The following is a 12,364-nucleotide window of genomic DNA, read 5'->3' on the forward strand; positions in this document are numbered from 1 at the left end:
TTTTCCCTACTAGAATTAGCTCAACTCATGAGTTGATCTATGCCGTTTACGATACAGAGATTTTTTAATTTAAGAAGTATATTACTTAAGGATACGTTCCTAATAACACTTAGGATATTTTGATTTTCTTTATTCTTTTCAGTTGTTTACTTTAGATTTCACATCACTTCCACACTCTGATTCTATTTTGAGATCCTTCTGAGATCCTTAACATTTTATTTAATTCTTTAATTATATTAATACATGATTTATTCTTGCTCATGATTGGACTATTGTGTAGAATGGTTAGTGATTGTTTGAGACCTGATCTTTGGGGCTGTGGATCACACCTACGGGTATTCGGGTAATTGAATACCGGCTGGGCGGCTGTGACAGTTTGTGAAACCAAGGTCTGCTTACCCAAGATGGTCACCTCATTATTAGTTCCCATAGGTTGCAGAATACCTTTTTGTGCAGTGTTCCCCAGAGACCTTCTCCTATTGGACTCTTCTTGATTGGAAGGAGTTGACCCATTTTTGGCACCCTTGAAACCTCCGATTTGGACTAGGATTCTCCCTCTTCGACAATTGGATTTGTAGAGCATAACATCTCAAATCTAGAGCCCAATTTCATATCAATCACACAAACCCTAGATTGAGTCGGATTTTGCAAAGCCCTAGCCTGACCACCATATCTAGCTCCAGCTACCCCTCCAATCGCTCCTATGGTATCCCCACCCCAAGGGCGATGAGAGTCCTTATGATACGACATCTGAACTTGCATCCAAGGTCTACACATGCCTTCTAAGACCTGGTTGACTTTATCATTCTCCTACATCAGTGGAACTTGTGCAACATCCCCTACTACTTGGATTATTGCTACCTCTTGACTTTCTTGTTGAATCATCGTACATGCTAACCCACTATATTTCTATGTGGACAACTAAGAAATCATTAAATTCTATGGATTCCCATGTAACAACTACACAAACCATGTAAGTATATTTCTATCCTACATGTAATTCATGGATTGTACTCCAATGAACTAAACACATAAATCCCCTCTTAGTTCATTATGATTAACAAATTAGTTGATTAGTGGCCAATTAATCAAAAACATGAAGAATAGAAGTAAAAACTCAATCAAAGAAAACAATATTCAAAATTATATTGATGAATTCAAGAGTGTTATTTTTCAACTCTAGACTTTGACTTTTCCTAGGTAAACTTCGATCGAGGTGGTCAAGACCATTCACAGTTGTTCAAGCTGGCGCTGTGGAAATTGAACGAGACAATGCACGCTTTAAAGTCAATGGACAACGGCTCAAGGTGTACCAGGATGGAGTGTTAGACTTCCCAAAGTTTGATATCACTTTGACATATCCCAAATGATGCACAGAGACAGTCTAGCTGAAGACTATAAAACAAGCACTACTTGGGAGGCAACCCAAGGGTGTTTTTATATTGCATTATATCTTTTTATTATTGCATTCTCTTCGTTAATTTGCATTGAGTTCTCAGGTTTTGCTATTTTAAATTTTGATATTTACTATTTTAAGCATAGATGGATGCTGATGATGACATAGAAGATGAGGATGAGAACAGTGCAAAGAATTGTGTTTATTGATCTAGCTATTTTCAGGGAAGTCTCCTTCATCTTACTTCACATCTTATTATGTTTCTTTCCCATTGTGTGCTGACATTTTGATTTTTTTTTGTTGTATTGAGGACAATGATCATTTTAAAGTTGGGGGTGGATAGCTAGGATTCATGTCTATGGGATGAGACTCACTATGCTGAAATTTTTTCAAAACAGAAATTTTTTTAGGTACAAAAGTAGAATTTTTCAAATCATTTCAAAACCTTTTATCAGTGGTTGAAGTTTACTTGTCTAGTTAATAGAGTAAAATAGAAGGCTTGTAAATCCCTAATCTTATTTAATATTTCATGTTTTATTGTATTCCTCTATAATTCTTTGAATATAATGACTTTGCTAAATATCAGATGAGTATGTGAATCACTTTAACCTTGATTATGTGACCCACCCTTTGAGCACTAAACCTTGCTATTGAGTTATTGTATTTAGGGATTTTCAAATGAGAATGCAACTTTTCTTGTTCAGTCAGCATATTAGAATCCACCAAGATTTTCTCTTGAGGCGAAATTCATGTGTACCATTAGGGATATGATAGAGGCCATTCTTCTTTCATTTAATTTTTATTTATTTTTTTTTTTTAAAAAAAAATCTCTTCTAATCTGTTCCACATCTACTATACCATGTTTCACTTCATGGAGATGTATATGGTTTATATGCTAGTATGTCATCGGCGACTCTCCCAAGTCGTGTGATCCCTTGAATAGACCGAAGGTGATATGGATTGTTAATAGCATGGCGAGGGTTAAAAGCATTGTGAGTAGATCTTCCTTGTAATTACGTGTAATGCCCCAATTCCCAATATGGGAAGTTAGGTCGATACTTTATCCAAGAATCGGTTTCCCTTAGGTAGCGAACCAGCCGTGATAATGGCCATAAATTAAACTCGAAGAATTTAGAATATTTAAGCAGCGGAAGTCTATTCTTAAATTGAAATATTTCCATTATTCTAAAATGTCCAATATAAATGGTTCGACTATTACATTTATCAAATAAAACATTTCATCACCAATTACATAATTATTTAAAGATAGATAAAAGCATATTTTATGACTTTAACAAATAATATATGAATGAGGTTCATCAGCAATATGGACTTCTTCTGTATCATGACCCAATTCTTCAAAGTCATGTCCTACACATTCACCATCTGGAGAAAAATATTGGGTAAGTTTTGAAAAACTTAGCAAGATCAAATCCAGCAAGATATCGACATGTTTGAAATAATGTATCAAAATAATACAATGCAATGAAATAAATAATGCAATAATGCTAATGTACAAAATGATTATTTATCTTTTTTGGAAACAATACGATGCCCCATGCCGTTAGATGGTCTGCACGCGTTATATAGCCTTGACATGCGTATCGCTCCATTTGGGATTCAACACATCATACCCCATGCCGTTACATGGCCTGCACGCATTATACAGCCCTGATATGTATGTTGATCCCTCCAGTGTTATCATGGATTTTCCCAATAGGAAAGGATGAAGATTGATCCACGCCGTTACGTGGCCTGCGCGCGTTACACAGCCCTATCAACCCATCCAATTCTCTATAGGACCATGATAAATGGAAATGTTTATGTCTTCTTCTTATAATGCAATATGCAATGCAATGCCAAATCTTGAAATTCATAGAAATTTATAAAAGACAATATTCATGGCAAGTCATAATATACAAAAAGAGATAGAATACAATGATTCAATTTTCATAGATGATAATGATTATCACTAGCAATCAAGATTAAGATGAAATCCAATGGTTCAATCTATAGATAACATATAGGATCTTCATTTGCAACATAAAATCAAATAACCCAATGATTCAAACGAGTAAATATACACGAAGGATTCTCACTAGCAATACATATCAATTACGAAATTATTCAAACAAGTGGATATAATGCAAGATTATCACTTGCCTTCACGATAGATTCAAGATTACGTTATTGCAATGCTTTGAGCGGTCCAAGAAAACACAAATTAATACAAACGATCACAGTGAAATGGATTCTGTTCAAAATCAAAAGAAACTTATAATTTCTAATAATTTTAGTGAGTTTTCTCACCCTCCCTCTCTCTCTCTCTCTCTCTCTCTCTCTCTCTCTCTCTCTCTGACTCTCCTCTGTGCTCGTCTCCCTACAAAAAAGGACAAAGCATATAAAGAAACATATAATTTAAGTTTAGTAATTCTAATATATATTAAAGTATATTCATGATATTAATTTCATAATAAGCATTTAACCTTCTTATGTTTTATTATTTTGATAAAAACGGATTCGAGTTTGCATTCTTTGCTTTTCTTCTCTTTCTCTTCTTAAAGTTTTGTTTTAATTAAGAAAATTAATAAAATTTATTAAATTCATTATACTAACTTATTATACTTATTTAACAGATTTCATAATTATTAAAATTAAGTGTAAATATAACAATAAATTACTTTATTCATTTTTGTTTTTAAATTCTTCATCTTTTTAGTTTAATTCATAATTTTTCTTACAAACTAGCAATAATAATGCTACAAATAATTTAGATTACATTATATATAACATTATATATATGGAATATAAAATACTACTATATAATATATTAGGGCTATACTATAAGGTAAATGACAAAAATACCCTTAGTAAAATCTAGGGGTATTACATTACGGGTCTCTATAGTTAATGCCACTGAGTGAGCTTTTTGGATTCTCACTGGGTTAACATTGCACAATTGGGGCTTAGGGACAAAGGCCAGCACAACGGTTGGATAGATAATTATTTGAGAGCCATGTTACGGGTGTAGGATATGTCTTGGGCTGCTTTTTGGGAGATGTGTTATCGTTTTGAGAATGAAAAAAAAATAACATATATATATGAAATTGCTATATTTTTTGCAAAAGGAAGAGAAAAGAAAAAATATATATATATGTTTAGTTTCAATGTTACCATCTCCATGTATGTATTTCATCTATTTTATCCCTATTCTATATTTCTTCCACTTTCACAAGTCCTTTTGACCTTGAATAAGTGATTGCTCTTCATTAGTGGAGAGAGGGATGATAGGGTGGACATATGAGAATTGACCTTGAAACTAGGGAGTTGTCGGTTGAATTTGGGATCTTAAACATGCATACACTTGATTGGTTAAGGTCTATACACCAAAGTTTTGATTTTGTGATCTATCTACTCATCTCTTATTTAGCTTATTTTATCCATTCCTTTGAATTATGGTTGAACTTGACTAAGATTGAATATTCAATCAAAATGAGAGTTTGTCTGATCCTGTTGCTCGAGGACTAGCAAATGTTAAAGTTGGGGTTAATTTGATAAGTTGATTTCATGCATATTATTTTAGACGTTTAATTTACTATATTTCCATGTGTTTATAATTGTTTTATATCAATTTACCCGAAGATGACATGAAAATGAATATGTTGCACCTTTTCCTTTTTTTCCGCTAAAAGGGTCATTTTATAACGAAAATAAGAAAAAGAAAAGAAATACAACAATTAGTACCTACCTTGCTCACCCGCAACAACAGTTGCCCCCAATACACCCTTCCTCACTGGTTCCTACTCATAATTGACAACAACTAAGTCACCGAAACGAAATGTAGGACGTCTAGATGCATCCAAATCAAGATCTTTAAGAAAAGCTTCATAACAATAGTTACATAGCAGCACTATCCTCTCCCAATGGGAGGCTCTGATGCACTATGGATACTTTCGCTAAAGCTGCACCTACCTTCTTGAATTCCTCTGCTATAGAAACCTTTTTACTTGTTACTACTTTCTTCACTGCGTGAGCCTTCTTCTTCGGACGACCAGGTTTTCGACAAGGAGAACCTTCAGCCCGCACTGATATAGACGAAGACGAAAGTGGAAGAACTACTTTCAATTGCAAAGTCTCATCATTGGCCGAACTCTCCAGCCTGGCCGAATTTTGATTGGCCCCACAATAGTCCAAATCATCCTCCGTAGTTCCTTCAATGGCAGAACTTCCAATAATATTTGCAACTTCAGGTCCCACCAATGAACACTCCAAAGAAGGGTTTCCAATTTGCATAGAACTCTTACCTGCAACAAGCACTTTTTGAAATTCAAAAGGAGTGGCCGAACCACTTTCGAGCTTATCTGTAGGTCCCACTAGTGAACTCCCCAAAGGAAGTTTACCAATTGAATTAAAACACTTTGCCGCATCTAATGAATTTTGAATTTCAAAACTAGAGCCCACGGCCAAAGAAGCTACTTCAAAATTATTCAAATTCTGTTGGGCCCCGCATGACCCCACTTGAAGCTCCAAACTAGAGTTCACGTGCAATGCAGTTTCTTCCAATTTAATCGAATTTTGTTGCGTAGAAAAATCTTCCACATAAACCGAATTCTGTTCCGCAGAAGAGTCTTCCACTCTAACCAAATTCAGCAGGGCCCCACAAGGCCTCTCATGAAGCTTTTCAAACCGTTCAAAAGAGCCAATATCCTTAGTGGCCGAATTAGGTGGAAGTTGGTTAGTCGTGGGACCAACAGAGGTAACTACGTTCTTTGAAAGATTACCAACCAACATCGAACTCTTGCCTTTATCTAAAATTTTTTGAAGTTGAAAAGGATCACTTTGAGAGAGAGAAAGATCAAGAGAAGAGTTCTCGCTAGACGCGATCACCACATCAGAGGGAACCAACCTTGTAGATTTGAAATTTGAATTGAAATTTGAAATTGAATTTGCTGCACCCTCATTGGATGAAATAGAGTCCTCCAAACCCGCCACCTCTAGAGCCACACGAATCTGATGTTGGAGTGAGCTTGGAATCTGCACTCTCACACCGTCAGTAGGAATCCCATCCACAATAGGATTATCTATTTGGAGGTTTTCCACAGGAACGATAGAGGGTTGAACCTACAAACCATCCACAGAATCGTTTGAAGCAAACCTACAATGAAGACCCAGGTGGCCTTCTCGATTACACCGTGAGCACCGCAGAATATCATCCTCAAAAATTACCTTCTGAAGAAAACTAAAAACTCGAAGAGTTTCTAGTTCAAGGCGCTCAATCTGAACCACATTCACTCGAATAGCATCGACCTCCAATTCAACCAAAATTCGAGCATAATGACCAATAGAACCAAGACGAGTTCGTCTATCAAGAGAAACAGGTCTCCTAACAGATTTTGCTATAAAAAGAAGCACTTTCTCATGCCAATACTCAAGAGGTAAATCAGGGAAATGAACCCACACCAACTTACCTGCTGGTTGAGGAGAGTGGATATTAAAATCCTGCCTCCATTGTTGAAAACGAATGTATTGCTTTCCAACATTTCAAAAACCTCTGCACCACACCTCAATCATATCTGCCTCACTATGAAACTGAAAGATGATAAACCCTTTCCCCAATGAATGTAAGATCACCCCTTGAGACAATTTCCAAGCACCCCTAGCTAGCTCTCACAATTCATCCATGGTAGTGATGCGAAAATTAGCTCGCCCAATCAATGAAAAACGGAACTGATTTCATTGCAGCTCGTATTCCTGTTGCGGGATTACAATCCTGCGAAACTTACCCGCTTGTATAGGAGAAGGGAGGGAATCGATCTCAGGCAACAACGAACTCCCCACTACTCCCGCATAAGATTTATCCCCATTGGTAGGCACCCTGGAGGCTTCAAACGCAGGAAGACCGATTCCCTAGGCACCTCCGAATTTCCTAGAGCTTCCATCTCCTCCATCTCATCTCCGTGTAAATCACATTAGTTAGCTCCCTAATCACAACTCTTTGATAAAACTAAATTACTAATACGCCGCTGAGTGATCTATTATAGTAGATCTAGCTTCAATCTTGACAATTCTAGCACCGATGGCATTGAAAAAGGGGTGCAACACGAGGACACCCTTTCCTTTAATTTCTATAATTTTGGTGATTTTATATATTTTCTAGCCAATTCTAATTAAGATTTATTAGTTTTACATGTAGGAAATTATCAATCAATTCTATAGAGGTATTATTGGAAAATTCTGTAAAGATAGTCCTAATGGAATCAGGCTGGAGATTTTATTCCACTCTAGAAAGGAAAGTCTTGTTCATCAAGTTATAGTACACTCCAAAAGCTTACTCAAGTAAAAAACATGGAGCGAATGAGTCATTGTATGCTTCAATATTTTAGTTCCTATTTGGGACTTGATCAAAGAAGGAAAAAGAGGAAACAAAATCCTATTCAAAGTTTTTAAGAGAAAAATCCCGTTTTTGAGTGTCTTTGTCAAGTTTCGATCAAGTCCTTCATCGGATGCTCATCCGGTGTCCGATCAAGCTATTTTTTGGAGGAGAGCTTCAAGACTTCTTCATATTCAAATCCAACGTTGGGATTGTGAATTTGAGATCTCTAAGTTAGTCCGATTTTATGCCAAAACCCTTCTTGGCTGAGTCAGATAGGAACTTTGATTTTGATTCAATCTCTGATTAATCTAGGAAATTACTCTATAAAAGGAGAGCCTACTCCAGCAAGAGTGGAACATTTTTGGGAGCTTTGGAAGAGCATAGAGAACCTTCTTGGAGCTTTTGAGGAGTGTAGAGGACGATTTTTGGAAATGTTGGTTGGCTTTTGAGATCTGAAGGTTGGGAATAAGTTTTTCTTCATCTTCTTTCAATATTCTCAAACTCTTCTGTGATGTTTTTAATTTCTAGTGAACTAATTTAATTTTTCTAGGGATCAGATGTAGCCTATCTTTGAATTTCCACTCTTGAATTCATCATTAGAATTTTGAATATTGTTTTATTTGATTGAGTTTTACTTCTATTCTTCATGTTTTTGATTAATTAGCCACTAATAAACTGATTTATGTGTTTAGTGTATTGGAGTAAAAGTGATAAATTACATGTAGGATAGAAATATACTTATATGGTTTGTGTAGTTGTTACATGGGAATCCATATAATTTAATGATTTCTTAGTTGTTTTAACCCACATAGAATATAGTGGTTAGCAATTGAGGGAATTTTTATTAGTACTCAAGAGACACTAGTAGATAGGGAAGGGAATCTTGACTATCAATAAGAAAAACATATTTCAGATTATAAAGATGGATCAAAGGGTGGGAATGCTTAGTTATGGTGAAATATGACCTCTAGATTTTTAGTTATTAATAAATCTAAATTTATTTGATTTGCATTATAGGGTAGCATAATTTTCTTTATTATTTTTTCATATAAAATTGGTATAATTAATTTGGTACTTAATCTATAGTCCTCAGGGAACAATTCTTTTATCATTATATTACTTGCTACGACAACGTACACTTGCATTGTTATTTTTCACAACAAGTTTTTTGCGCCATTGCCGGGGAATAGAGGATTCTCAAATCATTAAATCTGTTTAGTTCATTGTATAAAGGAGAGCATACTCCAGCAATAGAGGAGGTTTTTCGGGAGCTTTGAAGGAACATAGAGAACCTTCTTGGAACTTTGGAGGAGCATAGAGGACGAATTTTGGAGATGTTGGATGGCTTTGGTGATTTGAAGATTGGGAATAAGTTTTTCTTCATCTTCTTTCAATATTCTCGAACTCTTCTGTGATGTTTTTAATTTCTAGTGAACTAATTTAATTTTTCTAGGGATCAGATGTAGCATATCTTTGAATTTCCACTATTGAATTCATCATTATAATTCTGAATATTGTTTTATTTAATTGAGTTTTTTACTTATATTCTTCATGTTTTTTATTAATTGGCCACTAATCAACTTATTTGTTAATCATAATGAACTAAGAGGGGATTTATGTGTTTAGTTCATTGGAGTAAAGCCATGAATTACATGTAGGATAGAAATATACTTACATGGTTTGTGTGGAATCCATAGAATTTAATGATTCGTTAGTTGTTTCAACCCACATAGAAATTTGTTCATTTAATTTAAAGTTGAGGGTGGATGGCTAAGATTCCTATCTATGGGATGAGACTCACTATGCTGAAATTTTTTTAAGACCAGAATTTTTTGTTCAAAAGCAGAATTTTTCAAGTAATTTCAAAAAATTTTATCATTGGTTGAAGCTTACTTGTCTAGTTAGTAGAGTAAAATAGAAGGAAGTTATGACATGTAAGTCTCTAGTTTTATTTAATATTCATCTTTTAGTTGTGTTCCTCTATGGTTATTTGAATATGATGACTTTGCTAAATATCAGATAAGTATGTGAACCACTTTAACCTTGACCAAAAAACTTATTGTATAAAATAACAATGCAAGTGTACGCTGCTGTAACAAGTAATATAATGATAAAAAATTCGTTCACTAGCGGACTATAGATTAAGTACCAAATTAACGATACCAATTTTATTCAAACAAATAATAAGGAAGGTCTAGCGGTGGAGGAGTATTTCGAAATGAAGTTTCTGCAGTGGTTTTCAATTTCAATATTTTTTTAGATGTTAAAACCTACTTTGAGGATGAATTGGAAACTTTCATTCACGGATTACGTTGGGCAATGCATTTAAAAATTACAAAGCTTTGGATTGAAAGTGATTCAAAAGCTGTGGTTACTTTAATATAGCAGAAGAAAATACCTTGGTATATCTTTCATATGTGGAGAGAGTACAAGAATATTTGCTGAATATAGATTGGAAGATTTCACATTGCTATCGTGAAACTAATACAGTGGCAGGTTTTTTGGCAAATTCGACAGCTAGGACAGGAACTTCTGATATTAACATTCCTTGGTCAGCTTAAATCCTTAATAAACTTGGTGTGGATGCCTTTAGATGTCTTATATTTCCTTTTATGAGTTAGTGGTTTTTTAACCTGAATAGGAACCAGTGAGGAAGGGTGTATTGCGGGCAACAGTTGTTGCGGGTAAGGGAGGTTGGTTCCTCTTAAGGTACTAATTGATGTATTTTTAATATTTCATCTTTGCTTAATATAATGATCCTTTTAGTGGAAAAAAAAACAAGGAAGAGAATTATTCTAGACTATAATGCAAATTGAAATTGAAATTGAGGTCTGTTAATAACTAAAAACCTAGGGGGTCAAATTTCATCACAACTGAGCATTTCCACCCTTTGATCCATGTTTATAATATGAAATATGTTTTTCTCATTGATAGTCGAGATTTCATTCCCTATCTACTAGTCTCTCTCAATACTAATAAAAATTACCGTAATTGTTAACCCACTATATTTCTATGTGGGTTAAAACAACTAAGAAATCATTAAATTCTATGGATTCCCATGTAATAACTACACAAACCATGTAAGTATATTTCTATCCTATATGTAATTTATGGCTTTTACTCCGATGAACTAAACACATAATCCCCTCTCAATTCATTATGATTAACGAATCAATTGATTAGTGGCCAATTAATCAAAAGCACGAAGAATAGAAGTAAAAACTCAATCAAAGAAAACAATATTCAGAATTATATTGATGAATTCAAGAGTGAAAATTCAAAGATAGGCTACATCTGACTCCTAGAAAAATTTAATTAGTTCATACTAAAAATTAAAACCATCATAGAAGAGTTCGAGAACATTGAAAGAAGATGAAGACAAACTTATTCCCAAGCTTCAGATCTCCAAAGCCAACCAACGTCACCAAAATTCGTCTTCTACACTCCTCCAAAGCTCCAAGAAGGTTCTCTATTCTCCTTCAAAGCTCCCCAAAAACCTTCTCTATTGCTGGAGTATGCTCTCCTTTTATAGAGTAATTTTCTAGATTAAACTCAGAGTTTAAATCAAATTCAGAGTTCCTATGTGACTCAACCAAGGATGGTTTTGGAGTACAAATCAGACTAACTTAGAAATATCAAATGCATAATTCCACCGTTGGATTTTAAGAACAAGAATTCTTGAAGATCTCCTCCTAAAAGCAGCTCGATCAGACATCGGATGACCATCCGATGAAGGGCTTGATAGAAACTAGACAGAGACACTCAAAAAAGGGATTTTTCTCTTAAAAACTTTGAATATGATTTTTTTTCTTCTCTTTTTCTTTCTTTGATGAAGTCCCAAATAGGAAATAAAATATCGAAGCATGCAAGGACACATTCTCTCCATGTTTTTGACTTTCCTTTGAGGAGGTGGAATAAAATCCAGCTTAGTTCCATTAGGACTTTCTTTACAGAATTTTCCAATAAAGTCTCTGCAGATATGATTGATAATTTTCCACACTAAGAGTAATAAATCTTAATTAGAATTTTCTAGGAAATATATAAAATCATCAAAATTATATAAATTAAAGGAAGGGTGCAACATATTCATTTTCATATCATATTAGGGTAAATTGATATAAAACAATTACAAACACATGGAAGGATAGTAAATTAATCGTCTAGAATAATATTCATGAAATCAACTTATCATATCGTACACTGCTCCTTAAGATAGCCAAATTTACCATATGCATAGCACAAATGATCCATGGATTAATACAAGATTTGACGAGCCGACCCTTCAAGATAAATTATGATAGCAGAGGTTTGGTGATATCCACTTCAATACAGACACTAGCAAATTTACCCCCTCAAAGCCTGCATTGTCATAGTTTATCCACCTTGATTACTTTCCCTACTCAGCTCACTAGGCTCTAAAGAAAGAGGGTATTGAAGAATTAAATTGACACCCCTAAGGAATCTCACCCAAACAATGAGTTTCTTTAGAGTCACCTCATCTGGTTTAAAGTTTGGTTCCCAATGCCTCACAGAGGGATAATAATCCGAGATTAACCAAAGCTGTCCATGAGATTCCTTTGATAATCTTCCTTTCT

Source organism: Hakea prostrata, chromosome 10, assembly GCF_041222555.1.
Source record: "Hakea prostrata isolate BN-2017 chromosome 10, UWA_Hpros_2, whole genome shotgun sequence".
NCBI classification, from domain to species: Eukaryota; Viridiplantae; Streptophyta; class Magnoliopsida; order Proteales; family Proteaceae; genus Hakea; species Hakea prostrata.